This window comes from Balaenoptera physalus (genome assembly GCF_965194825.1).
Source record: "Balaenoptera physalus genome assembly, chromosome: 11".
NCBI classification, from domain to species: domain Eukaryota; kingdom Metazoa; phylum Chordata; class Mammalia; order Artiodactyla; family Balaenopteridae; genus Balaenoptera; species Balaenoptera physalus.
The window spans coordinates 26,832,150-26,860,041 of NC_138896.1; the positions used below are offsets into that span (position 1 = coordinate 26,832,150).

At 35.8% G+C, this 27,892-nt stretch overlaps 1 protein-coding gene across 2 annotated transcripts in view; it reads right to left on the bottom strand.

Annotated features, from left to right (window-relative positions):
• The window catches only part of LOC309637314 (uncharacterized protein), a 537,821-nt gene that overhangs the window by 470,829 nt on the left and 39,100 nt on the right, over positions 1 to 27,892 (bottom strand). The window lies entirely within an intron of this gene.

Consider the following 27,892-nt stretch of genomic DNA (forward strand, 5'->3'; position numbering starts at 1 on the left):
ACCGGACTGTGTGTTGAGAATGAATCAAATTCAGTCAGGAGCGGAAAGAACTGACTATGGCTCTGCCCTACATATTTTCCTGACCTTGTGAAAAAACCTAAATCATTGGTGGAAATCAAGTGGATTGAGCTGCAGTTGCTACACTGATAGGGTAAGACAGGAACGCTTGCAGACAGAAAAGTAATCTACAAAGAAAATGAGACCATTAAAGTAAAAGGCAGGGTTTTGTTTTAATTATCTGCATGATTAATTTTTAACTTCTGTGTACTTTAATTTCTGTGTACAGACCTAGCTTTAGGCTGGGTTCAAATGATTTCTTTAAAAATATGACTGTGGCAATGTGGATTCACATTCGGGGGCTATCTTAACGAGAAATGTGCTGGGTCAGAGAACCGATCAATCAACAAATATTGAGGTACACTGGGTGCTTACTCCCTACTGGTGGGACAGAGAGAAATCCAAAAGTATGGGACATGGTCTCATCCTTCAACTATGTAAAAACTAGCCAGGGACCAGCAGTGAAAAGAGGCAGTGTCACATGATGATAAAATACTCAGGTCCTAGGCCAAATACAGGGGTTTGGATTCCAACTCTGCCATGTAACCTCTGATGCCTTGGATTGATACCCATTTGTAAAATGGGCATGAAAACAGTATCTACCGCTTAGGGTTTTTGTGTGGATTAAAAGATAGGGTCAAAAAAGGTGTGTAGTATGTATCTGAGGAATGAATGAACAAATTAATAAAATTTTGTGCAGTTTTTAAAGTACAGTGGCCAAAGATACAGGAACCTCCTTGTGTGAGGTTGAATCAGTTACAAACTTCATGGATTTCAATTCCTCCTACTTAAAAAAAAAAATGGCTTAGGCTAAATGATCCCAACACAATATTGTAGCTTGGTTACATATAATTCTATAATTTACACATTCTTCGATGAACAGAGAAAAGAGGGATCAGTGAGGGCTAGAGTGATGGAAGTTATATTAAGGAGGTAAAGGTGATCTACCTGAGGAAATAGGGGAGAAGTAAATTGGTGGAGTGGGGGCAGAAAAAAACATATGAGAAGACACCAAGAAGGAAAGGAGCGCGTGAGATTAGATGAGCTGAAAACAAAGTTCTGACGTATTTGGATGCCTCACACAACGGAGCAGGAGGAAGTAGGTATTTACACGAAAAATGCAGCTGGTGTGTATAGAGGCTTAAAAGAAAGGCAAAGGAGCTCCCTTCCATGCCAGTAAGAACTCAAATCTCCTAAACACTTTTTGAGAAGAGGAATGACAACGTGGAAGCAGTGATTAAGGAAAATTAATTTGGTAAATTTATGCACGATGAACTGGAGGAAGTGAAGATAACAGATTCAGTTATTCTTTCTAAAACTGACTATTAATACTGCTCAGAAATAGATGGAATGGCTGTTCTGGCCACCTCATAACAAGTTTCATTAATCTATGGCTAAAACTCAAATTTTGGCCATATGTACTATTTTCCCTGTGCCACATTGCTAACTAAAGAGTTCATAAAATCTTGTGACATTTAAAAATTAAATACATCTATATGTGTATCTAGATATATATTTCGATCAAGCACCACATAATAGATACAAGTAACATGTAAAAATACTATCATTCTGTCTACATATGTCTCCCCAAAGATAAATGCAGTGTGAATTCAGTTGAAATCTTATGATTAATAGAACCCGAGATCTCTGGATAGTCTCAGTTTTGCTACATGATATTCAAGCATGTGTAATGAAATCATCTTGAAACACTTTTAAATGCTTTGTGATGACCTAGAGGGGTGGGATAGGGAGGATGGGAGGGAGGCTCAAGAGGGAGGGGATATGGGGATATATGTGTACTTATACCTGATTCACTTTATTGTACAACACAAACTAACATGACATTGTAAAGCAATTATACTCCAATAAAGATATAAAAAAATAAAGTGAAATGAAACTGTAAAAATGAAAGGAAAAAAAGCTGACATTTAGCACAGGAGAATAAGAAGTCAGAAGTTAGAGATCAAAAACACCAGTGTTGAGGGAAACCTTCAAGATGGCGGAGGAGTAAGATGGGGAGAACACCTTCCTCCCCACAAATACATCAGAAATACATCTACATGTGGAACAACTCCTACAGAACACCTACTGAACGCTGGCAGAAGGCCTCAGACTTCCCAAAAGATTTTTTTTTTCCTTTTTCTCTTTCTGTGAGTGTGTATGTATATGCTTCTTTGTGTGATATTGTCTGTATAGCTTTGCTTTTACCATTTGTCCTAGGGTTCAGTCTGTCTGGGTTGTTTTTTCTTTTCTTTTTTTATTACTTTTTAATTTTTTTATTTTTAATAATTTTTTTTATTTTAATAACTTTCCTTCCTTCCTCCCTCCCTCTCTCTCTCTCCTTTCTTCCTTCCTTCCTTCCTTTCCATCTTTCTTCCTTTCTTCCTTTCTTTCTTTCTTCCTTTCTTTCTTTCTCTCCCTCTCTCTCTCTCTCTCTCTTTCTTTCTTTCTTTTTTCTCCCTTTTCTTCTGAGCCGTGTGGCTAACAGGATCTTGGTGCTCCAGCCGGGTGTCAGGCCTGTGCCTCTGAGGTGGGAGAGCCGAGTTCAGGACACTGGTCCACCAGAGACCACCCAGCTCCATGTAATATCAAACGGCAAAAGCTCTCCCAGAGATCTCCATCTCAACGCTAAGACCGAGCTCCACTCAACAACCAGCAAACTACAGTGCTAGACACACTATGACAAACAACTAGCAACACAGGAACACAACCGCACCCACTAGCAGAGAGGCTGCCTAAAATCATAATAAGGTCACAGAGACTCCAAAACACACCACGGGATGCAGTCCTGCTCACAAGAAAGACAAGATACAGCCTCATCCCCAGAGCACAAGCACTAGTCCCCTCCACCAGGAAGCCTACACAACCCACTGAACCAACCTTAGCCCCTGGAAGCAGGCACTGAAAGCAACGGGAACCACGAACCTGCAGCCTGCAAAAAGGAGACCCCAAACACAGTAAGTGAAGCAAAATGAGAAGACAGAGAAACACACAGCAGATGAAGGAGCAAGGTAAAAACCCACCAGAGCAAACAAATGAAGAGAAAATAGGCAGTCTACCTGAAAAAGAATTCAGAGTAATGATAGTAAAGATGATCCAAAATCTTGGAAATAGAATAGAGAAAATACAAGAAACGTTTAACAAGGACCTAGAAGAACTAAAGAGCAAACAAACAATGAGGAACTACACAATAAATGAAATTAAAAATTCTCTAGAAGGAATCAATAGCAGAATGACTGAGGCAAAAGAATGGAAAAGTGACCTGGAAGATAAAATAGTGAAAATAACTACCGCAGAGCAGAATAAAGAAAAAAGAATGAAAAGAATTGAGGACGGCTTCAGAGACCTCTGGGACAACATTAAACACACGAACATTCGAATTATAGGGGTCCTAGAAGAAGAAGAGAAAAAGAAAGGGACTGAGAAAATATTTGAAAAGATACAGTTGAAAACTTCCCTAATATGGGAAAGGAAATAGTCAATCAAGTCCAGGAAGCGCAGAGTCCCATACGGGATAAATACAAGGAGAAACACACCAAGACACATATTAATCAAACTATCAAAAATTAAACATAAAGAAAAAATATTAAAAGCAGCAAGGGTAAAAAAACAAATAACACACAAGGGAATCCCCATAAGATTAACAGCTGATCTTTCAGCAGAAACTCTGCAAGCCAGGAGGGACTGGCAGGACATATTTAAAGTGATGAAAGGGAAAAACCTACAACCAAGATTACTCTACCCAGCAAAGATTTCATTCAGATTCTACCGAGAAATTAAAACCTTTACAAACAAGCAAACGTTAAGAGAATTCAGCACCACCAAACCAGCTTTACAAGAAATGCTAAAGGAACTTCTCTAGGCAGGAAACACAAGAGAAGGAAAAGACCTACAATAACAAACCCAAAACAATTAAGGAAATGGTAATAGAAACATAAATATCAATAATTACCCTAAATGTAAATGGATTAAATGCTCCAACCAAAAGACACAGACTGGCTGAATGGATACAAAAACAAGACCCATATATATGCTGTCTACAAGAGACCCACTTCAGACCTAGGGACACATACAGACTGAAAGTGAGGGGATGGAAAAAGATATTCCATGCAAATGGAAATCAAAAGAAAGCTGGAGTAGCAACTCTCATATCAGACAAAATAGACTTTAAAATAAAGACTATTACAAGAGACAAAGAAGGATATTACATAATGATCAAGGGATCAATCCAAGAAGATATAACAATCGTAAATATTTATGCACCCAACATAGGAGCACCTCAACACATAAGGCATATGCTAACAGCCATAAAAGGGGAAATCGACAGTAACACAATCATAGTGGGAAACTTTAACATCGCACTTTCACCAATGGACAGATCATCCAAAATGAAAAAAAATAAGGAAACACAAGCTTTAAATGACACATTAAACAAGATGGACTTAATTGATATTTATAGGACATTACATCCAAAAATAACAGAATACACTTTCTTCTCAAGTGCTCATGGAACATCCTCCAGGATAGATCATATCTTGGGTCACAAATCAAGCCTTGGTAAATTTAAGAAAATTGAAATCGTATCAAGTATCTTTTCCAACCACAACACTATGAGACTAGATATCAATTACACGAAAAAATCTGAAAAAATACAAACACATGGAGGCTAAACAATACACTACTTAATAACCAAGAGATCACTGAAGAAATCAAAGAGGAAATCAAAAACTACCTAGAAACAAATGCCAAAACATGACGGCCCAAAACCTATGGGATGCAGCAAAAGCAGTTCTAAGAGGGAAGTTTATAGCAATTCAATCCTACCTCAAGAAAAAAGAAACATCTCAAATAAACAACCTAACCTTACACCTAAAGCAGTTAGAGAAAGAAGAACAAAAAAAACTCCAAAATTAGCAGAAGGAAAGAAATCATAAAGATCAGATCAGAAATAAATGAAAAAGAAATGAAGGAAACATTAGCAAAGATCAATAATACTAAAAGCTGGTTCTTTAAAATTGATAAACCATTAGCCAGACTCACCAAGAAAAAAAGGGAGAAGACTCAAATCAATAGAATTAGAAATGAAAAAGGAGAATTAACAACTGACACTGCAGAAATAGAAAGGATCATGAGAGATTACTAAAGCAACTATATGCCAATAAAATGGACAACCTGGAAGAAATGGACAAATTCTTAGAAAAGCACAGCCTTCCGAGACTGAACCAGGAAGAAATAGAAAATATAAACAGACCAATCACAAGCACTGAATCTGAGACTGGGATTAAAAATCTTCCAACAAACAAAAGCCCAGGTACAGATGGCTTCACAGGTGAATTCTATCAAACATTTAGAGAAGAGCTAACACCTATCCTTCTCAAACTCTTCCAAAATAGAGCAGAGGAAGGAACACTCCCAAACTCATTCTATGAGGCCACCATCACCCTGATACCAAAGCCAGACAAAGATGTCACAAAGAAAGAAATCTACAGGGCAGTATCACTGATGAACACAGACGCAAAAATCCTCAACAAAATACTAGCAAACAGAATCCAACAGCACATTAAAAGGATCATACACCATGATCAAGTGGGGTTTATCCCAGGAATGCAAGGATTCTTCAATATACGCAAATCAATCAATGTGATACACCATATTAACAAATTGAAGGAGAAAAACCATATGATCATCACAAAAGATGCAGAAAAGGTTTTCGACAAAATTCAACATCCATTTATGATAAAAACCCCCCAGAAAGTAGGCATAGAGGGAACTTACCTCAACATAATAAAGGCCACATATGACAAACCCATAGCCAACATCATTCTCAATGGTGAAAAACTGAAACCATTTCCTCTAATATCAGGAACAAGACAAGGCTGTCCACTCTCACCATGACAATTCAACATAGTTTTGGAAGTTTTAGCCACAGCAATCGAGAAGAAAAAGAAATAAAAGGAATACAAATCGGAAAAGAAGAAGTAAAGCTGTCACAGTCTGCAAATGACATGATACTTACTATACATAGAGAATCCTGAAAATGCTACCAAAAAACTACTAGAGTTAATCAATGAATTTGGTAAAGTAGCAGGATACAAAATTAATGTACAGAAATATCTTGCATTCCTACACGCTAACAATGAGAAATCTGAAACAGAAATTAAGGAAACACTCCCATTTACCACTGCAACAAAAAGAATACAATACCTAGGAATAAACCTACCTAAGGAGACGAAAGACCTGTATGCAGAAAACTATAAGACACTGATGAAAGAAATTAAAGATGATACAAACAGATGGAGAGATATACCATGTTCTTGGATTGGAAGAATCAACATTGTGAAAATGACTATACTACCCAAAGCAATCTACAGATTCAATGCAATCCCTATCAAACTACCACTGGCATTTTTCACAGAACTAGAACAAAAAGTTCACAATTTGTATGGAAACACAAAAGACCCCGAATAGCCAAAGCAATCTTGAGAAAGAAAAACGGAGCTGGAGAGATCAGGTGCCCAGACTTCAGACTATACTACAAAGCTACAGTAATCAGGACAGTGTGGTACTGGCACAAAAACAGAAATATAGATCAATGGAACAGGATAGAAAGCCCAGAGATAAACCCACTCACATATGGTCACCTTATCTTTGATAAAGGAGGCAAGAATATACAGTGGAGAAAAGACAGCCTCTTCAATAAGTGGTACTGGGAAAACTGGACAGCTACATGTAAAAGAATGAAATTGGAACACTCCCTAACACCATACACAAAAATATATTCAAAATGGATTAAAGACCTAAATGTAAGGCCAGACACTATCAAACTCTTAGAGGAAAACATAGGCAGAACACTCCATGACATAAATCACAGCAAGATCCTTTATGACCCACCTCTTAGAGAAATGTAAATAAAAACAAAAATAAACAAATGGGACCTAATGAAACTTAAAAGCTTTTGCACAGAAAAGGCAACCATAAACAAGACAAAAAGATAACCCTCAGAATGGGAGAAAATATTTGCAAATGAAGCAACTGACAAAGGATTAATCTCCAAAATTTACAAGCAGCTCATGCAGCTCAATATCAAAAAAACAAACAACCCAATCCAAAAATGGGCAGAAGACCTAAATAGACATTTCTCCAAAGAAGATATACAGATTGCCATCAAACACATGAAAGGATGCTCAACATCACTAATCATTAGAGAAATGCAAATCAAAACCACAGTGAGGTATCACCTCACACCAGTCAGAATGGCCATCATTAAAATATCTACAAACAATAAACACTGGAGAGGGTGTGGAGAAAAGGGAACACTCTTGCACTGTTGGTGGGAATGTAAATTGATAAAGCCACTATGGAGAACAGTATGGAGGTTCCTTAAAAAACTAAAAATAGAACTACCATACAACCCAGCAATCCCACTTCTGGACATATACCCTGAGAAAACTATAATTCAAAAACAGTCATGTACCACAACGTTCATTGCAGCTTTATTTACAATAGCCAGGACATGGAAGCAACCTAAGTGTCCATCGACAGATGAATGAATGAGGAAGATGTGGCACATATATACAATGGAATATTACTCAGCCATAAAAAGAAATGAAATTGAGTTATTTGTAGTGAGTTGGATGGACCTAGAGTCTGTCATACAGACTGAAGTAAAACAGAAAGAGAAAAACAAATAATGTATGCTAACACATATATATGGAATCTAAAAAAAAAAAAAAGTGGTTCTGAAGAACCTAGCGGCAGGACAGGAATAAAGATGCAGACATAGAGAATGGACTAGAGGACAGAGGGAAGGGAAAGGGTAAGCTGGGACGAAGTGAGACAGTGGCATGGACTTATATATGTTACCAAATGTAAAATAGATAGCTAGTGGGAAGCAGCTGCATAGCACAGGGAGATTAGCTCAGTGCTTTGTGACCACGTAGAGGGGTGGGATAGTGAGGGTGGGAGGGAAATGCAAGAGGGAGGGGATATGGGGATATATGCATATGTATAGCTGATTCACTTTGTTATAAAGCAGAAACTAACATACCACTGTAAAGCAATTTTACTCCAATAAAGAGGTTTAAAAAAAAAACAAACCCAGTGTTCAATGATGCAATAGAAATGATGGGTTTTCAATAGAAACTCCACATGTGTTTTATTCACTTCACTTTGACAGAGTAAGATTTAACAATTCCCCAGAAAAGTTAGATGATCTTAGCAGTAGAACCAAATGATTCATTTGCCCCTGGACACTTAGAAGAAAAAGAAGTTTGGGCAGTTTTCAGCAATGTGGTCACCCTCCAATCTTCATATTTTGAGAACAGAATGAATGAATTTGGAGATATAGGACTAATTTAATACAATTCAATAAATATTTTTTATACACTATCATGAGTAAAGTGGACTAGAAAGGAGAGAAAAAAATATAAACATTAAATATATACTATATAGCCAACACCATGCTGGACACAACTATTATCTCTTTTAATTCTATTAAGAGGATTCATATTTCTGTTAGTTGTACTTGTTTTAAAAAACAAACAAACTTACATTCAAAGAGCTAAAGAAACATATCTAAGGTCTGACAACAACTAAGTGACTAAGCCAGGATTTTGAAACAATTGGGGCTAGACTTCCATTTACAGCCTCTATGGAGTAAGGGTGAAAAGAGTTACTCTCCTGCGTGAAACAAACAAATTACATCAAATAAGGTTTTCAAAATATATGAAACAAGGTTTACAAAACACTGGATATCAAGCAATGATGAACAGGGATCCCCGAGAAAAAGGAAACAAACAAAGTGAGGCCTACAACCTCCCCCAGTTTACTGCATGGGGAGTGTTTCCAGGTTCCAGCACAGGGAGGTGAGACCCAGAGCTGAGAGACTGGGGACACCAAGGCAGCTAGAAACTACAGGGCCAGGTCCTAAAGAGGATAGAGCTGCACAGAGACAGAACCTTAAAGATCGAGAAATTATCCCCTTCAGTATTCAGCTTGCAAAGAAACTGCAGAGAAAGAACCACAAGAAACAATAAGAGGTAACAGTGCCCAAAACTCACAGAGAGTCAGGTGCTTAACTGAACTCCAGAAAAAACCTCTAGAATATTTATAGGAATATAAAAATATCCAGTAACAAATAAGATTCATTGTCTGTTATGCAACCAAAGATTATTAGGAAGCAGAAAAATATAACTCATAATGACAAAAAAAAGAAATCAATCAATCAAAACTGATCATGAACTGAGACAGAAGTTAGAATTAGTAGAGAAGGACAGTAAAATGGTCATGATAACTACATTCCATATGTTCAAAAAATGAAGCAGAAACATTGAAGATATTTTTCAAACGATTCGAATTGAATTTTCAGAGACACAAACTGCAAAATGTGAGAAGAAAAATATACTACTTAGGATTAATGACAGATTAGACAATGGAGAAGAAAAGATTCATTAACTCAAAGACATAATCATAGAACTATCCAAAATGAATCACAGCATGAACAAAGAACAGAAGAGAAGAGAGAGAAAGAGAGAGAGAGTGGAAGGAAGGGAGGGAGGAAGGAAAGAAGGAAGGAAAGAGGAAGGACATTAGTGAACTGGGAGACATTAAGCAGCCTCATGTACATGTAGCTGTAGTTCCTGAATTGAGAGAGTAAGGCAAAAATTTTTAAAGAAACACTAACCTAAAACAATGAACCTAAAACACAGAAAACTATACCAAGGTATATATTATAATCAAACACTTTAAACCAGGGATGAGAAAAAAATTCTCAAAAACAGCAAGGAAAGAATAAAGACAGTGTATATACAGAGAAACAAAAATAGAATGACAGCAGATTTCTCATGAGAAACAATGCAAGGAGACAGAAAAGTAACATCTTTAAAGTATTGGGGGAAAAAATGCCAGACTAGAATTGTTCCCACTGAAAATATCTTTCAAAAATAAAGGCAAATCAAAACTTTTTCAGAAATACTAAAGCTGAAAGAATTTATCAGTGGCAGACCCACACTACAAGAATTGTAAAAGGAAGTCTTTCAAGCAGAAGGAAAATTATAACAGACAGAAATATAGATTTACACAAAGGAATGAAGAATACCAGAAATGGTAACTACATCAGTAAACATATTGCTTTTTTTCTTGTTATTTAAATGCCTTAAAAGAGAGTTGACTGTTTAAATAAAAATAACAATCTACTCTTAGCCTTATAATATACATAGAGGTAAAATATATGACAAAAATATATTTTGTCACAAAGAGCACAAAGAATATTCTATTTCAGTGTTCTTAAACTATATGTAAAGTAGTATAATATCAGTTGAAGGTAGTCTGCAAAATATTAAAGATATATATTATAAACATTAAAGCAACCATTAAAATAACAAACTAAGAAAATATAGTTAATAGGCTAACAAGGGAGATATAATGGAATCTTAAAAAAATTCAAATAAACCAAAAAAAGACAGGAAAATGGGAAAAGGAACACATGGAAAAATTATAAAACAAATAGCAAGTTAATAGACTTAAGCCTAACCATATCAATAATCACATTAAATGTAAATGGTCCAGATACTCCATTAAAAAGCAGAGATTTTCAAACAGAAAATGACAAAAAAATCAAGACCCAGCTACAAGTGCACCTGAAATACAAAGACACAAATAAGGTAAAAATAAAAAAATAGTAAAAAAAAATATAACTTACTAATGCTAATACAAAGTAAAACTGGCTATTTCTGACAAAGAATATTTCAGAGTGGAGAATATTAACTGCAATAAAGATGGTCATTTCATAATAATAAAGGAGTCATCAAAAAGATACACCAATCTGAAATTTAATAGCATGGTTCAAAAACTGCAAGGATAAATAGACAAATCTCCAATTGTAGTCAGAGATTTCAAACCCCTCTTAATAAATGGCAGAACAATTAGATACAAATCAGTAAGGATAAAGAAGATTTGAACAATAATATCCATCAACTTGACCTAAACAACTCCACCCAACACCTGCTGAATACACATTCTTTTGAAATGCACACAGATTATTCACTGAGATGGACCACATTCTAGGCCATAAATAAGTATTAATAAATTTGAAAGCACTCAGGTCATATAAAATTCATTCTCTGAATAAAAAGGATTAAATTAGAAATCAATAACAGAGAGATATCTGAAAAATTTCCCCAAACAATTAGAAACTAACACACTTCTAAATAATACATGGAGCAGAGAAAAAATCAAAAGGGAAAGCATTTTGAACTGAATGAAATTTTAAAAATATGTTAAAATTTACAAGACCACTAAGTAATAGTTATAGAGACATGTATAGCACTAAATACTTATATTTGAAAAAGAAGAAAACTCAAATCAATGATCTCAGCTTCCAACTTAAGAAACTAAAAAAAGAAGAGCAAATTAAACCCAAATTTAGCAGAATAAAGAATATTATAATAATAATAAAGAGCAGAAGACAATGAAAATAAATTTAAAAAAATAAAAAATGAAACAAAAATCTCTTTCTTTGAGAAAAAGTGAATAAAATTGAAAAACCTCTGTCCAGACTGATGAAGAAAAAATAAGACTGAAGACACAAATTAAAAGTATGAGGAATAAGAGAGATGACACAATTACAGTTTCCACAGATACTAAAAGAATAAAAATGGAACAGTATGAACAACTTTATGCCAATAAATCTGACCCCTCAGATGAAATGGATAAATTCCTTGAAAAACACAAATTATCAAAATTCACTGAAGAAATAAGTAATTTCAATCATCTTTTATCTATTAAATTGAATTTTTGGTTAAAAACCTTCCCAGAAAAAAAACTCTAGAACCAGAGAGATTCACTGATGAATTCTACTAAACACTTAAAAAAGAAATAGTATCAGTTCTACACAAATTCTTCCAAAAAATCGAAAAGGGAAGGGTATGTTCCAATTCATTCTTTGAGGTCATCATTATGCTAATACCAAATCCAGACAAAGCTATCACAAGAAAAGGAGCTACAGACCAATATCCTTCATTAATGCAGATGTAAAATTTCAAAACAAAATTTTAGCAAATCTAATCAAATAATGTATAAAAAGGATAAAACATCATGATAAAGTAGTAATTCACCATAAAAAACAATCTTAAAAAGAAAAATCATATGATCACGTCAACAGACATACAAAGTGTTTACAAAATCCTATATTCATTTCTGATAAGGCTCTCCACAAACCAGGAATAGAAGAGAATTCCCTCAACTTCACAAAAGACATCTACAAAAAAATCTACAGCTAACATACACATTGGTGAAAGGTTGAAAACTTTCCCCAAAAGATCAGAAAAAAGACATGTATGGCTGCTATTATCACTTCTATTTCTAGCCAGTGGAATCAGGCAAGAAAAAGAAATAAAAGACATAAGAAGAAGTGAAATTGTATTTGCAAAAGACATGATTCACAAAAGTATATGAAATTTACCAAAAAAACAAAAAACAAAAGAAAACCTACAAAACATATAACTGAGTTTAGGAAGGTGTCAGGATACAAGATCAAAAAATACAAAAAAACAATTAAATTTTTACACGCTATGAATAAGCAATCATAAATTGAAATTTAAAAACAATATGATTTGCAATAGCATCAAAAACAATGAAATAACAAGGGATAAATCTGACAAAATATGTGAAAGTCATGTACACTGAAAACATTAAAAAACTGTTGAGAGGGAATTCCCTGGCGATCCAGTGGTTAGGACTCCACGCTTTCACTGCTGAGGGTGCAGATTCAATCCCTGGTTGGGAAACTAAAATCCCACAAGCTGCGCAGCAAGGCCAAAAAAAAGAAACTGCTGAAAGAAGGTCTAAGTAAATGGAGATATACACCATATTCATGAGTCAAATGACTCAATATTGCTAAGATATCATTTCTTCCCGAAGTGATTTACAAATATAATAAATTTGCATTCAAAATTACAGCAGGTTTCTTTTTTGGTAAAAAATGACAAACTGATTCTAAATTCTTATAGAAATGAAAAGGACCTATAATAGCCAAAACACTTTCAAAAAAGAACAAATTTAGTGGACTAACACTACCTGATTTCAAGCCTCATTATAAATCTACAGCAATCAAAATACCATGGTACTGGCATAAAGATAAACAATTTGATAAGTGGAACACAACCAAGAATTCAAAAGTAGACACACACATATATGGACAACTGATTTTAACAAAACTGCAAATGCAATTCTGTGGAAATAGGAAAGCCTTTCCAAAAAAATGATGCTAGAACAATTCGACAGCCATATAAAACAATTTTTCAATCCATACCTCATACCATATATATAAGAATTACCTCAGGGGCTTCCCTGGTGGTGCAGTGGTTAGGAGTCCGCCTGCCAATGCAGGGGACACGGGTTCGAGCCCTGGTCCAGGAAGATCCCACATGCCGTGGAGAAACTTAGCCCATGCACCACAACTACTGAGCCCGCGTGCCACAACTACTGAAGCCCGTGCACCTAGAGCCCATGCTCTGCAACAAGAGAAGCCACCACAATGAAAAGCCAGTGCACTGAAATGAAGAGTAGCCCCTGCTCACCACAACTAGAGAAAAGCCCACACGCAGTAACGAAGACCCAACACAGCCAAAAATAAAAATAAATAATAAATAAATAAATTAAAAAAAAAAAAGAATTACCTCAAAATGGATCATAGACCTAAATGCAAAACTGAAAATTATAAATTTCTAGAAGAAAAACATAGATAAAAACACTTACATCCTTGGATTAGGCAAAAATTTCTCAGCTACAACACCAAAAGCACAATCCATGAAAGAACAAGTTGATAAATTGAACTTCATCATAGTTAAAATCTTCAACAGTGTCTGTGAAAGACATTACAAAGGGAATGAAAAGAATGACTTTCATGACATATGACTATGAAAAGCCATGGACTGTGATATCTGCAAATCACACACCGTTAAAGGACTTGTATGCAGAATATTTAAAGAGCTCTCAAAGTTCAGTAATAAAAATATGCAATAAAAGTATGGAAATTACGGACAAAAGATATGAACAGACACTTCACCAAAGAAGATAAGCAATGGAAAATAAGCATAGAAAAAGATATTCAACATCATTAGTCATTCGGGAAATACACCATAAATGAGGCATGTTACACATCTATGAAGAGTGGCTAAATTTTTAAAAATTGATTGTACCAAGTTTTAGCAAAGAAATAGAGGAGCTGGAGCTCTCATACATAAAATGTAAATATAAAATATCACAGCCACTTAGAAACACTTAAGCAGTTTCTTAAAAAGTTAAACATACACCTACTGTATAATCCAGCTATTTTACACTTACAAATTTATCCAAGACAAATGAAAGTATATGTCCATACAAACACTTGTACACAGTAGCAACTTTGTTTACAGTAGTCAAAACCTGAAATAACCAAATACCCATCAACAGGTGAATGGATAAACTGTTGCATATCCAAACAGCAGACTACTACTCAGCAATTAAAAATAATGAACAATATTGGTACACACTGCAATATGGATGACTCTCAAAACAATTATGCTGAGTGAAAAAAAAACAGACAAAAATGAGTACATACTGTATGACCCCATTTATATAACTTTTTTTAGAAATACAAACTAACCTATAGTGAGAGAAATGTGGTTTCCTGGGTGGGAGGGAGTAGAAAGAGGGATTACAAAAGAACACAAGATAACTTTTGGAAGTGATGACTATTTTCATTATCTTGTTTTGGTTTCATAAGTATCTCTATGTGTCAAAATTTATTGAATTGTACAACAAATATGTGCACTTTACTGTGTGTCAATTATATCTCATTAACGCTGCCTTTTGAAAAGTGGTCTGACTTTAAATACTATTCTTTGCTCCACTCTCCCCCCACATCTGGCATGCAAGTATTCAATTCAATAAGTATTTATTGAGCCTCCTATATCCCTCACCCTGAACCTGGCGTTAAGAATATTAAAAAAAAAAAAAAAAAAAAAAGTGAGCTGCTAGAAAGCTTATTTCAAAGTAAATTTACATGTAAATCATATGCTAAGCATTGTTAAACCCCTATTATCTGGTTCTACTTTATGTCCCTGCCCTTGTTTCTTTTTTTTAATGCTCTAACTAGGTTTTCTGTATTCTTGGATACTTTTTGAATCCCCTCTAAAACAGGATGAAATATAAATAAGTATAAATAATTATATAAATGACTAACATATTTGCCCTCAAGGAATTTGCAGCAAAGAATAGTCAGTCCTTCCCACATTACATCCTTGTGGAGAGGGGACATATGTACACTAATAATTATGCTATAAGATTTGACTTGTGAATACCATAAAGGTATTAATACATTTAAAATATACACAAGTGTTATAGGAAGGAGCACTAGAGAGGGAATGTTTAATTCTGACAAGGCCAATAGAAGTTCACAGAGAAGAGAAAGCTTTCAACTGGGCTTTGAAGGCAGTGTTGGTTTTTAATGGGTAGAAGTGGAGGAAGAACACTCTAGGCAGAGAAACATCATAAACAAAGGAGAGAGTGTGAGAAAGGTTAGCATATATTCTTCAGCTTAAGAGTAGTCTAGGGCTTCCCTGGTGGTGCAGTGGTTAAGAATCCACCTGCCAGTGCAGGGGATATGGGTTCGAGCCCTGGTCCAGGAAGATTCCACATGCCGCGGAGCAACTAAGCCAGTGCACCACAACTACTGAGCCTACGCTCTAGAGCCCGTAAGCCACAACTACTGAAGCCCGTGCACCTAGAGCCCGTGCTCCACAACAAGAGAAGCCACTGCAATGAGAAGCCCACGCATCACAACGAAGAGTAGCCCCGCTCGCCACAACTAGAGAAAGCCCCTGCGCATCCACAAACACCCAATGCAGCCAAAAATAAATAAATAAAGTTCCCTTTAAAAAAAAATTTAAAAAGAGTAGTCTAATGACACAAGACAGACACCTAAAACTGACCCCAACTGCTTGGTATCTGGCGAGTTATTTAACCTCTCCAAGTTCCAGTGCCCTCAACTATGAAGTGGGAATAATTACACTATTATATCCACCTAAAGAGGTTCTTAAAAGGACTAAAAGAAATAATGAACATAAAACACTTGGCACTGTGCTTGTCATATGTCAAATGCTTACAAAACCAGCAGCATTTATTATTAGTATAAGGCTGGAGTCCAGAGGAGCAGAGGGAAAGAGAAAATTTTATCTCATTCGTATTTTTACAGTGACAAGTTGTTGCCCCAAGTAGCTTCATGAAGGCATACATTCAGCTGTACAATGACATCATCCTTTCTAAAATAAATTTCTGAGTTCACCTGATCTGCTAAAAAATTATTTAAAATGTGGGGGGCAGGGAAGGGGAGCACAGATGGCAATTTCATGCTTGATAATTCAGTCCTTCTCATTTGAGTTGAAAAAATAAAAGACTTTATGGGTTCTTCCTCCAGCCATGTGTCTTTGGCTACTAAAGGAAAAAAAAAAAACTAGATAATAGTCTTATCAGGATTTAAAGTTTTATAATTTTAAAGAATTCTTTTTTTAAGTTACTTGGAAATCATGTTCCTGGAAAGGATCATCTGGTTGAAACCTCACATTTTCAGGCCAATAATACAATAAACAAAAATGCCTTGAACAAACCAGCCATTTGCAACTTGCTGCAACAAAACTTTGTGATTTTACAGGAGTCTCAGAGAAGATCACCATACCTCCCCAAACTATTGTGCAGTTGAAAATTACACATACATCGAGAATGGCCACAACAAAAACTTAAGGGACATTCATCAGTATGATGAGTTACAATCCAGCCTGAAGGCAAGGAGATTGAGTATATCGAAAAAGTAATGGATTTATTTGCTCAGGGAAGGCTAACTATATGCCTAGTAAGGTACTGGTATGCTGTTAAATATTTACATGTTTGCAGAACTAGAAGTTACCATAACCATATTAATGTATGTTTTCCTCCATTTTTCTCTCCCAGTTCTATCCTTACTTTTCTATCCCTTGTCCATATGATCTATGGAAGCCCTGCTGATTAAATATTTTAGGAGTGTCCATTCAGAGACCAGTCAGTTCTAGCAGAAGCAAGTTTTTCTTAAGAGAACAATGATAGAAATCCTTTTAATACATGAAAAGAGGCACTTGACATTTGAAACATTTTATAGATGGACCTGAAAATGTAGAGTTATCAAGAAGGAAATAAACATGTAAGAAGGTGTGTTAATAATCCAGGAAACTGATTGTCATGATCAGCTTTAAAATATCCAGAATAGTCCATGGGAAAATAAGGAAATCATTCTAAACATAAGTAAAAACCTTGTTTTCAATGGCATTTGTTTTCCAAAATGGAACATTGATAGAGATAGACACAGACACAGATAAAGATTATTTTTTCTCTCCAGGAAGTTTAAGGAATCTCTCTTGGATTTCCCATATTGGCAGACAAGCTGACAGCTTGAGAAACTTAGTGAGGTGAAGAAAATTCATATATCCCCTTTAATATGGGATCTGTATTTCACTAAAGACGGGAAAGGTAGGTGAGATGTTGGTTCCACTCAAAATAAAAATAAAAAAATAAAGCCACAAGCAAACATTTATTTCCCCTAGAAGAGTGGGGTAAGCAGAGGATCAAAAAAATTTTATTTTATTAAACAATACTTAGCAACTAATATGCACAGGCATAGTTACAAGCATTTTACAAACACTACCACTTAAACTAATCTTTAAGACAAGGCCAAGATGAAGATTCTGCTATTGGCTTCAATTAGCAGATGAGAAAACTGAGACACAGAAGCATTGCAAGACTCAGCTAGGCTCACATGGCTACTAAGTGGCAGACCTGAGCTTTGAATCCAGACTGCTTGGCTCCAAAATCCACTCTTGTAATCACTATGTTGCATTTTTTTTTTTTTTTCTTCAAAGAGCTTCTCTTTAGAGATGAGTTCAATCTGTGAACATTTCTGGTTTTCCCACAGAGCCTGGAGAGAAATTTTACTCAAGTGGCAGGGACCATTCCATAGACAAGATCGGTATTTTATTGGAGAATTTCCCTAGAAACCAGTTTAACATACTTTTTTAACTGCTAATCCCTTTAGAATGACTGAGGAGTTAAAATCCCACACTTCTCTTTAGGAAAGATAGGTGATGAGCTTTAAACATATGACCTCATCAATTTTATAGGGACTTCCCTACAAGTACAGTGGTTAGGACTCTCGGCGGTTTCACTGCCGAGGGCCCGGGTCCAATCCCTGGTTGGGGAACTAAGATCCCACAAGCCTCCTGACCAAAAAAAAAAAAAAAATTATAAACATTTCTGGGAGCCAGGAGACAGGTGGAAGCAGAGACATGGGGCTGTTCAGGAACTTCTCCGTGGCACACAGATCACTTTACAGACAGATCCTGGAAAGGGCAATGTGACCTCAGAGTAACTGAACGTGGCAGCCAGTGAGTTTTCTTTTCTTCATCCATCCTATTCCCGAGAAAGGAAGCCTAGTACAGTTTATGATTCTTTGCACACAAGACGTCCTGCAGTAGCAAAATCATCTGTGACAAGGCCATGAGCATCAAGAAAGGAGAAAAAGAAGCTTTCTCAAGTAAAGCAGGCCCCGACAGCACAATGACTGAACGTGGACCAGAGCGCTGAATAATAATTGGCTCCTTCTTCTTCGTAAGGCTCAAAAGCCATCCTCAAGGGGCTTCCCTGGTGGCGCAGTGGTTGAGAATCTGCCTGCCAATGCAGGGGACACGGGTTTGAGCCCTGGTCTAGGAGGATCCCACATGCCGCGGAGCAACTAAGCCCGTAAGCCACAACTACCGAGCCTGCGCGTCTGGAGCCTGTGCTCCGCAACAAGAGAGGCCGCGATAGCGAGAGGCCCGCGCACCGCGATGAAGAGAGGCCCCCGCTTGCCGCAACTAGAGAAAGCCCTCGCACAGAAACGAAGACTCAACACAGCCAATAAATAAATTAATTAATTAAAAAAAAAAAAGCCATCCTCAGAATGATTGCTCTATTCAGGTTCTTCATAATAGATTGGAAAATATGACTCAAACACCCAGAAAGACTTGGTCCTTAATTTCTCAGGTTTCCTCCTAGATAGTCTTTAAGTTTCCCGGAAGGTAGTACTCTAGACTTTCCCAAAAGGGTTTCTTTCTTTCCTATCTTTCAACCCAAAAGAACAATATAAGCTTGAGAAACTGTGTGTTTGTGTGCACGTCTGTAGATTTATAGTGTCATCCCCATTTTTCAGACATCAAAAATAAATCGACCACTAAAAACAAAAGCCAAGCAAAATCGGGCACAAGATTCCATCAAGTACCATCACATTCGGGGTGAAGGTGAAGGTTAGCAGTCCCTCCTGCTTGCTTGCCTTTGCACCAATACCCCTAACTGAACGAACACCCAGAGGATGGTGATTACTCAAGATTCCACTTCAGATGCTAGCATCAAGGTATCTATATAAAACTTGAGCTGCAGTTGTTGCCCTAGGATTACTTATTCCTAATTGTATTGTTTTGTTGCTCTGCTTGGTTCAGTAAGCCAATGCATTAACTGTGTAGCAGCATAGAAAAGGAAATATAAAAACGTGTTAGTTTAAGTAGTGGCTTCTTAGCTACCTTCTCTGAACATCTCCAGGGCTAGCAGTCAGCTGAAATGAGTGGTAAATGTAACCAGATATCCAGTGAGTGAGGGAGGCCTTCTCACAGTTTCATTTACCCAGCTTTGGTCATTACATAGCAAAAACTGCAATGTGGTCACCCTTTTCAGGTTTCTGGTCACATTAGGGCCTTGATTTCATTTTGGTTATAGATTTAGTTGGAAGCAGTATTCAAAAGTTTGGAAACTATCCAAAAGTTTGTCAAACTATCTCTACAGTGAGAAGTCTCAGAATAAATGGAATCCCATTATTTTCAGGATAAAACTGATAACTGCCTGAAAAGTCATACAAGGCTCTTGAAAAGTTGGAGTAACAGTAACAGCTGTAGAGTGGTAGTGATGGTAACAGTGGCAATGACAGGCTTCTGAATCCTAGATTTCAGTGAGTTATTGACTCCTGGTTTGGCAGCCTCTCGAATCCCTACTTTGCTGAGTGTGGCAGAGGCAGCAGCTCTTCTGGCAGGCCAGTTCAGTAGTCTTATTCTCAGAGGCTTTACCGGAGGTCCAGCCTAGTGCTTGCTCTCTAGCCCTTCAAACAACTTTATAAGCACATAACTAACCTGTATTAAACATCTTATTATTTAAGATAACCAAAATGGTTTTGGATTAAAGCACTGAATCCTAGTTGATACCAACCTGAAAATAACCCTGTGGGATTCTATTATTAGACCACTTTTACATATGAGAAAACTGAGGAACTGAAAAGTTAAGTAAAAAATAAATGATGAAAAGATGAGTCAGACTGGGATAAAATACTTGCAAAACACATGTGTGATAAATGAGTTGTATCCAAAATATGCAAAGAACACTTAAAACTCAATAATAAGAAAACAAACCACTCAAATAAAATGTGGGGAAAATACTGGAGCAGACACCTCCCCAAAGAAGATATACAGATAGCAAATGAGCTTATGAAAAAATGTTCAACAGTATATGTCATCAGGGAATTACAAAGTAAAACAAAGATGAGATACTACTATACACATATTAGAATAGCTAAAATCCAAAATACTGGCAACACCAAATGCTGTAAGGATGTAGAACAACATGAACTCTCATTTACTGCTGGTGGGAATGCAAAATGGTACAGCCACTTTAAAAGACAGTATTGTGATTTCTAAGAAAACTAAACATAATCCTTACCATCTGATCCAGCAATCCATGTTCCTAGATTCTTACCCAAAGTTGTTGAAAATATGTCCACATGAAAACTCGCACACAGATATTTATGGCAGCTTTGTTCATGGTTGCCAAATGTAGAATCAACCAAGATGTCCTTTAGCAGGTCAATGGATTAATAAACTGTGGTACATCCAGACAATGAAGCATTACTCAGTAATAAAAAATGAGCTATCAAGCCATGAAAAGACATGGAGCAAACTGAAGTGCATATTGTTAAGCGAAAAAAGTCAGTCTGAAAAGGGATTCCAACTACATGACCTTCTGAAAAAGGGAAAACTATCAAGACAGTTAAAAGATCAATAGTTGCCAGGGGTTCAGGAGAGGGAAGGGATGAATATTTGGAACAACACGGGGGATTTTTAGGGCAGTGGAATTATTCTTTATGATACTGTAATGGTGGATATGAGACATTATGCATTTGCTAAAATCCATGGCACTGTACAACACAAAGAGTGAACCCTAATGTAAACTATGGATTTTAATTAATAATATATCAATAGTGATTCATTAACTGTAACAATTGTATTACAATAATGCAAGATGCTGATAGAGAAAATTATATGTGAAGGCAGAATATATGGAACCTCTCTGTATTTCTGCCCAAATTTTCTGCAAACCTAAAACTATTCTAAGAAATAAGCCTATTAATTTTTTAAAAATTATATGAAAGGCCATCTATGAAAAATCCATATCTATAATCATACTAAATGGTGAAAGGGTGAATGCTTTTCCCTGGGGATCTGGAGCAAGACAAGGATGGCTATTATTACCACTTCTATTCAACACTGTACTGGAAATTCGAGTCAGGGTAATCAGGCAGGAAAAAAGAAATAAAAGGAATCTAGATTGGAAAGGAAGAAGTAAAACTATCACTATTTGCAAATGACATGATCTTGTATATGTAAAATCCTAAGGAATCCACCAAAATATATTAGAACTAATAAACGAGCTCAAAAAGATTGCAGGACACAAGATAAGCATACAAAAATCAATTATATTTCTTTTTTTTTTAAATTTTATTTTGTGGCCATGCAGTATGTGGGATCTTATTTCCCTGACCAGGGACTGAACCCACGCCCCCTGCATTGGAAGCACGGAGTCTTAACCACTGGACCGCCAGGGAAGTCTCAAAAAATCAATTATATTTCTATACACTAGTAATGAGAAATCTGAAAATTAAGAAAACTATTCTATTTACAAGAGCATCACATAGAATAAAATAATTAGAAATAAATTTAGAAAAAGGAGTGTAAACCAAATGCAAAATAGATAGCTAGTGGGAAGCAGCCGCATAGCACAGGGAGATCAGCTCCGTGCTTTGTGACCACCTAGAGGGGTGGGATAGGGAGGGTGGGAGGGAAGGAGATGCAAGAGGGAAGAGATATGGGGACATATGTATATGTATAACTGATTCACTTTGTTATAAAGCAGAAACTAACACACCATTGTAAAGCAATTATACTCCAATAAAGATGTTAAAAAAAAAAAAAGAAAGAAAATGGAGTGTAAGACTGGGACTCTGAAAATTATAAAACTTCATTAAAAGAAATTTTAAAAGACTTAAGTAAATAGGTTACTCCATGTTCATGGATTGAAAGATTTAAGATTAAGATGGCAACACTCTCCAAATTGATCTACAGACTCAACACAATCCCTATCAAAATCCCAGGTACCTTTTTTGCATTATTTGATCATAAAATTCATGTGGTAATGCAAGGGACCCAGGATAACCAAAACAATCTTTAAAAAGAAGAACAAAGTTGGAAAACTCAGTTTCTGATTTCAAAACATACTACACAGTAGTCAAATAAGTGTGGTACTGGCCTAAGGATAAACACAGATTAATGGAATAGAATTGAGAGTTCACAAGTATACACTTATATTTACAATGGATTTTCCACAAGGTTGCCAAAACAATTCAATGGGGAAAGAATTTTTTCAACAAGTGGTGTTGAGACACTGGATATCTATATACAAAAGAATAAAGTTAGACCCTTTCTTACACAATATACAAAATTGAACTCAAAATATATGATAGTCCTAAATGTAAGAGCTAAAACTATAAAATTTGTATTTTTTCCCTATGGCAGCTGTAACAAATTACCATAAATTTGGTGGCTTATAAAAACACAAATTTAGGGCTTCCCTGGTGGTGCAGTGGTTGAGAATCTGCCTGCCAGTGCAGGGGACACGGGTTCGAGCCCTGGTCTGGGAAGATCCCACATGCCACAGAGCAACTGGGCCCGTGAGCCACAACTACTGAGCCTGCGCGTCTGGAGCCTGTGATCCGCAACAAGAGAGGCCGCGATAGTGAGAAGTCCGTGCACTGCGATGAAGAGTGGCCCCCGCTTGCCACAACTAGAGAAAGCCCTCGCACAGAAACGAAGACCCAACACAGCCAAAAATAAATAAATTAATTAATTAATTTAAAAAAAAACACACACAAATTTATTCTCTTATTGTTGTAGAGGCTAGAAGCCCAAATCTGGAAATCTATGGAGGTCTCCTTGAGTGTTTGGCTGAGTATTGATCTGTGTATGTGTGAGAGGCCAGGAAAAGAATCACCAGAAAACAGTGTGCTGTGCCATGCTTAGAGCTCACATAAGGCTAGGGTGCATTAATATGTCTGGGTCACTGATTAGAGCCATCAGAAGGATATCATCTTAGTAGTAGGGTTAAATTAGCCTTATAGTAAAAGCTCCTCTGGATCCTCCCTAATGAAAGTTAAAAACTAACTTTAAGATTTATTTTTGTAATTTTTTTAAACAGAGGAAACAACATACTCTTTGGGGAAACGTTAGGGATTGATAAGACAAACCTTGGGTAAAAATTATTATGACACCATGTGGAATTGATAGGCCTGCCTAGGAGAGAAACACAGGCATTACCCAGCACCATGAGGGACAACAGACAATACTCTCTGAGGCTCAAGAGACAATACAGTCAGAGGAAAGTATGAACCATAACTTAAAGAATAATTGATTTAAAAAAACCAGAGACTACATATATAAGAGAGTTATCAGAAAAAGTATTACAAAAGTTAAAGTACATATGTTCAACATGTTCAAAAAGGTAGAGGGAGCTGTGAATACGATAAAAAGAGTAATGCAAGATGTTAAGAAAATACCCAAATGGCACTTGAAGGGGTGAAAAATACAATATCTGAAAGGAAAAACACACTGGAAGGTGTTATTCATCTCGCTAAACACTGCAGAAATATAAATCAGTGAACTTGAAAACATAAAACCTTGAAACATAAAACTTGAAAACATAAAGCAAAGATAAACAGAGTAAAAACAAACAAATAAATAAATAAGCAGGGAGGGAAAAGGGAAAACACGAGCAGGGCATCAGTGAGCTGAAGGATAATAACAAATGGTCTAACATACATGTAATTACAGTACCAGAAGAAGAAAATAGTGAAAAAATAATAATAATTGAAGAAAATTTTCCGAATTTGCTAAAACTATAAATCTACAGATCTATAAACTTTAACAAACCTTATGCAGAATAAGCATAAAGAAAGTTACACCAAGTCTCCTCATGATCAATGTGCTGAACATCAATGACAAATAGAAAATGTAAGAGCAATCAGAGAAAAAAAAGACATTGTATCCAAGAAGAAATCACAAAGAGAATTAGAAAGTGTTTTAAAGCAAATGAAAACACATCATATAAAATTTTGTAGTATGCAGCTAAAGCAGAGCTTTGAGGGAAATTGATAGCTCTAAAATGCTTATATTAGAAAAGAGGGGCCTCAAATTAGTGATATTAAGAAATTTAAAAAAGAAAAAGTTAAATCCAAAATAAGTGAAGGAAGAAAATAATAAAGATAAAAGAAGTGGAAAAAAAACAAAATAGAAAAGAGGAAAACTATAGGAAAAAATTATAACGAAAACCTGTTTCTTTGGAAAAATTCATAAATTTTATAAACCTCTAGCCAAATTAACCAGGAAGAAAAGAGAGAAAACACAACTACCAGTATCATAAATTAAAGTGGTAGCATCACTACATGCTCCACAGATATTAAAATAATAATAAAGAGTTATTATGAACAACTTTATGCCAAAACAACAATTCAGATGAAACGAAAAATTCCATGAAAGATACAAAGTACCAAAACTCATCCAAGAAGAAATAGATAACCTGAATAGCCTTACTTTTGAGAGAGAGCAAGATTGTGTACAGTAAGTAGAACCTCTGAATCTGATCTCATATATTTTATTTAGGTCCCAAATCAAGTAGCCTAGCACTAACCCTGAATACTAACTTCAAGGGTTTAAATGAATTGAACTGGAAGCAATCAAAGCCATTTAAATTCAGACTAAGACAACCTTGTCCATGTAACTGTAGAACAGCAAGTCCCCAAATGACTGTTTCCAAGATTCCCAAACCCTCTCCCATTCCCCTATTCTGTACTCTCTCCAGCAAAGTTCAGATAAGGCCATAAACCAAAGCCAATTCAAGCAGAAGCAAATTAATACAATTTCAAGGACTCTGACTATACACCTGGGTCCTTTAATGGGAGGCAAAACATTTCAAAAGAAAACTACTAAAGATGACGTTAAAAATGCAAATGTCCTTAGAGGTGGGATACACATTAACAGATTTCTGGTAAGACTTAAATGATTGATTTGAAATATCATTTTCCAAAGAACTATTTCTGTTAAGCGTGAGATTAAATGCCTGAAGAAGCAAAAGGATGGCAAAAAAAAAGGAGAAACTAGTGTAGGCATGGGAAGTTGGTGCTAAAACTAGTGTAGACACGGGAAGTTGGTGCTGAAACATATTTCCATTTATGTCAGTTTGACAAATGTTAGTTTTAGCACTGTGCAGGTGTCTGGCTAACTACTATAATACTCTGAGTCTCTCAAGGGCCTGGGAATTACTTAAGGCCTATTAGATGAGCCTTCAGGGTAATACTTCACATGTACCTTTTTCCTCTTATTCATCTCAGTCTTGTGAAATTCTATTTCTAATGCTGGCTGTGTCATTCAGTTAAATAAGATCATTTTGTTTTTATTTCAAAATCTAGTTCTTTTTCATTCTTTGTAAATTTAAATGCAAATGGATATAATACAATCCAAAATAACCTTTTTGGTTCTTTCACCAGGATTGGGCATATGATAATGCTTTGTAAAAACTGAAAATGAAATAAAACAATAGTTTCGTGCATTCTTTTTCCTAGGCGCAATAAGAGATCTATTTTCACCATCACAATATATTTGTTTCTGAAAATCCAGGTATTTAATTAATGATGATAGTGCCCTCAATTAACTTTGGCAGTTTATATAGAGTCAAAGACATACTTGGCATTTTTTTTAAGTTTATAACAATGTAAACAAAATTCTGCCAAAATCACTAAACTATTTAATTAGATGTGATGTAAATCTCCCTTAAGTAATTCACTACCTAGGTCATATATAAAGACAGACTTTGCTTATGCCCCTTTTACAGGAGACTAATAGGAGGCCATTATCCTTTTGGAGTAGAGAGATTTATGCACAAACCTTCCATTAGCATTAATAGGTGTCCATGTAAATCACCAGGCACCAACAACTGAAGAGACCTCCCCCAACTATTGGGTAACTGGCTATTTCAGTTAAAAAATAATTTGGGGAGAAAGAAAAAAAGGTTATGTTTTTAATGTAATTATCTTCGGTTAAGACTACATTAAAATGACATAGTAAAGAATAATCGGTGACCTGACACTTCATTTGGCGTTTATTTTCCCTACTCTCTAAGTTAATCATAAGCATAACAATAAGATAGCAAGCATAAAGGTAGATTAGAGGGACTGCTTTTGAAAAGACAGGATAGTGAATTACATGATATGTAAGCACACTGACATAGATCATTAAATTAACAGAATGGAGTCACAATAAAAGCATATTGTTCCCTTCATATGGCAAATGTTTGCTACACTTGTACCTTAGACTAACGTAGGATTTGCTTAACATTTTAATTGTATTATTTTAAGAAGTACAATGTCTTCCAAATGTTCTCTTACTATGCATATTTTTTTAGTTCTGTATTGCTGTTCACGCATATGGGCTTCTCAGGGTCCCTGGCACAATTTTATGTACCTCGAAACATCATGTGCATATGGTTACATTTTAGTTTTTCATTCTGCACATATAAGAACTTTCATGTGCTTAATGTAAAGCAAGGCTTAGCATGTCAAGCTGTCTTGTGTGACAAATAGTTGTATATAAATAAATTCACTGGATACACTCTAAAACAAAACAGAACTGTTTAACTTCTCAGAAATAGAGTACCAGAAATCCAGGAGTCTTTCCCATATTTGGCAGATGATTTTGCAAGACTCAGGTTCACTACCAGCAAAGTAAGTTATATCTTCATGGTTTAGACAGACAAATACCACATAATCTCTGCTCAGATTTAAAATGCATGCCTGTGTAATACACATTTGCAAATCTGTCTTAGAAATGTTCTGCTACAGATCAGATGCCTTGTTATTGAGAAATCAAACAGTTCTTTAAATAGAGGTTGAAAATGAGGCAGAAGCTAATCTTTGCAGTACAAAACTAATTGTGTGTTTTATTTTCATTTAACAGATTAAATATAGTTCTACCCTTATTTTTTACTTAACTTTTCAGTTCCTCAGTTTTCTCATATGTAAAAGTGGTCTAATAATAGAATCCCACAGGGTTATTTTCAGGTTGGTATTCCTCTTCTGTTTCTTACAAATGCGACAGTGTTGGAGCACATGCAGGCATTCCACTTAATTAAAAAGATACAGTCACCAAAAGAGAGAGAGAGAGTGCGCAAAGAAAAGAGAACAATAAAAACAAAATAATTTATAGGGTTCTAGTTATTGGAATTTAACAAAAGGCATTTCTGGGGAATTGTTAGGGAGCTATTTTATAGTTCTCACAGTAGATGCTACATATTCTTTTATTATTTTTATACTGTATTTATTTTAAAATCAAACATATAGGAGAGAGCCTGTAAAAAAAGGGAACCAGAAAAG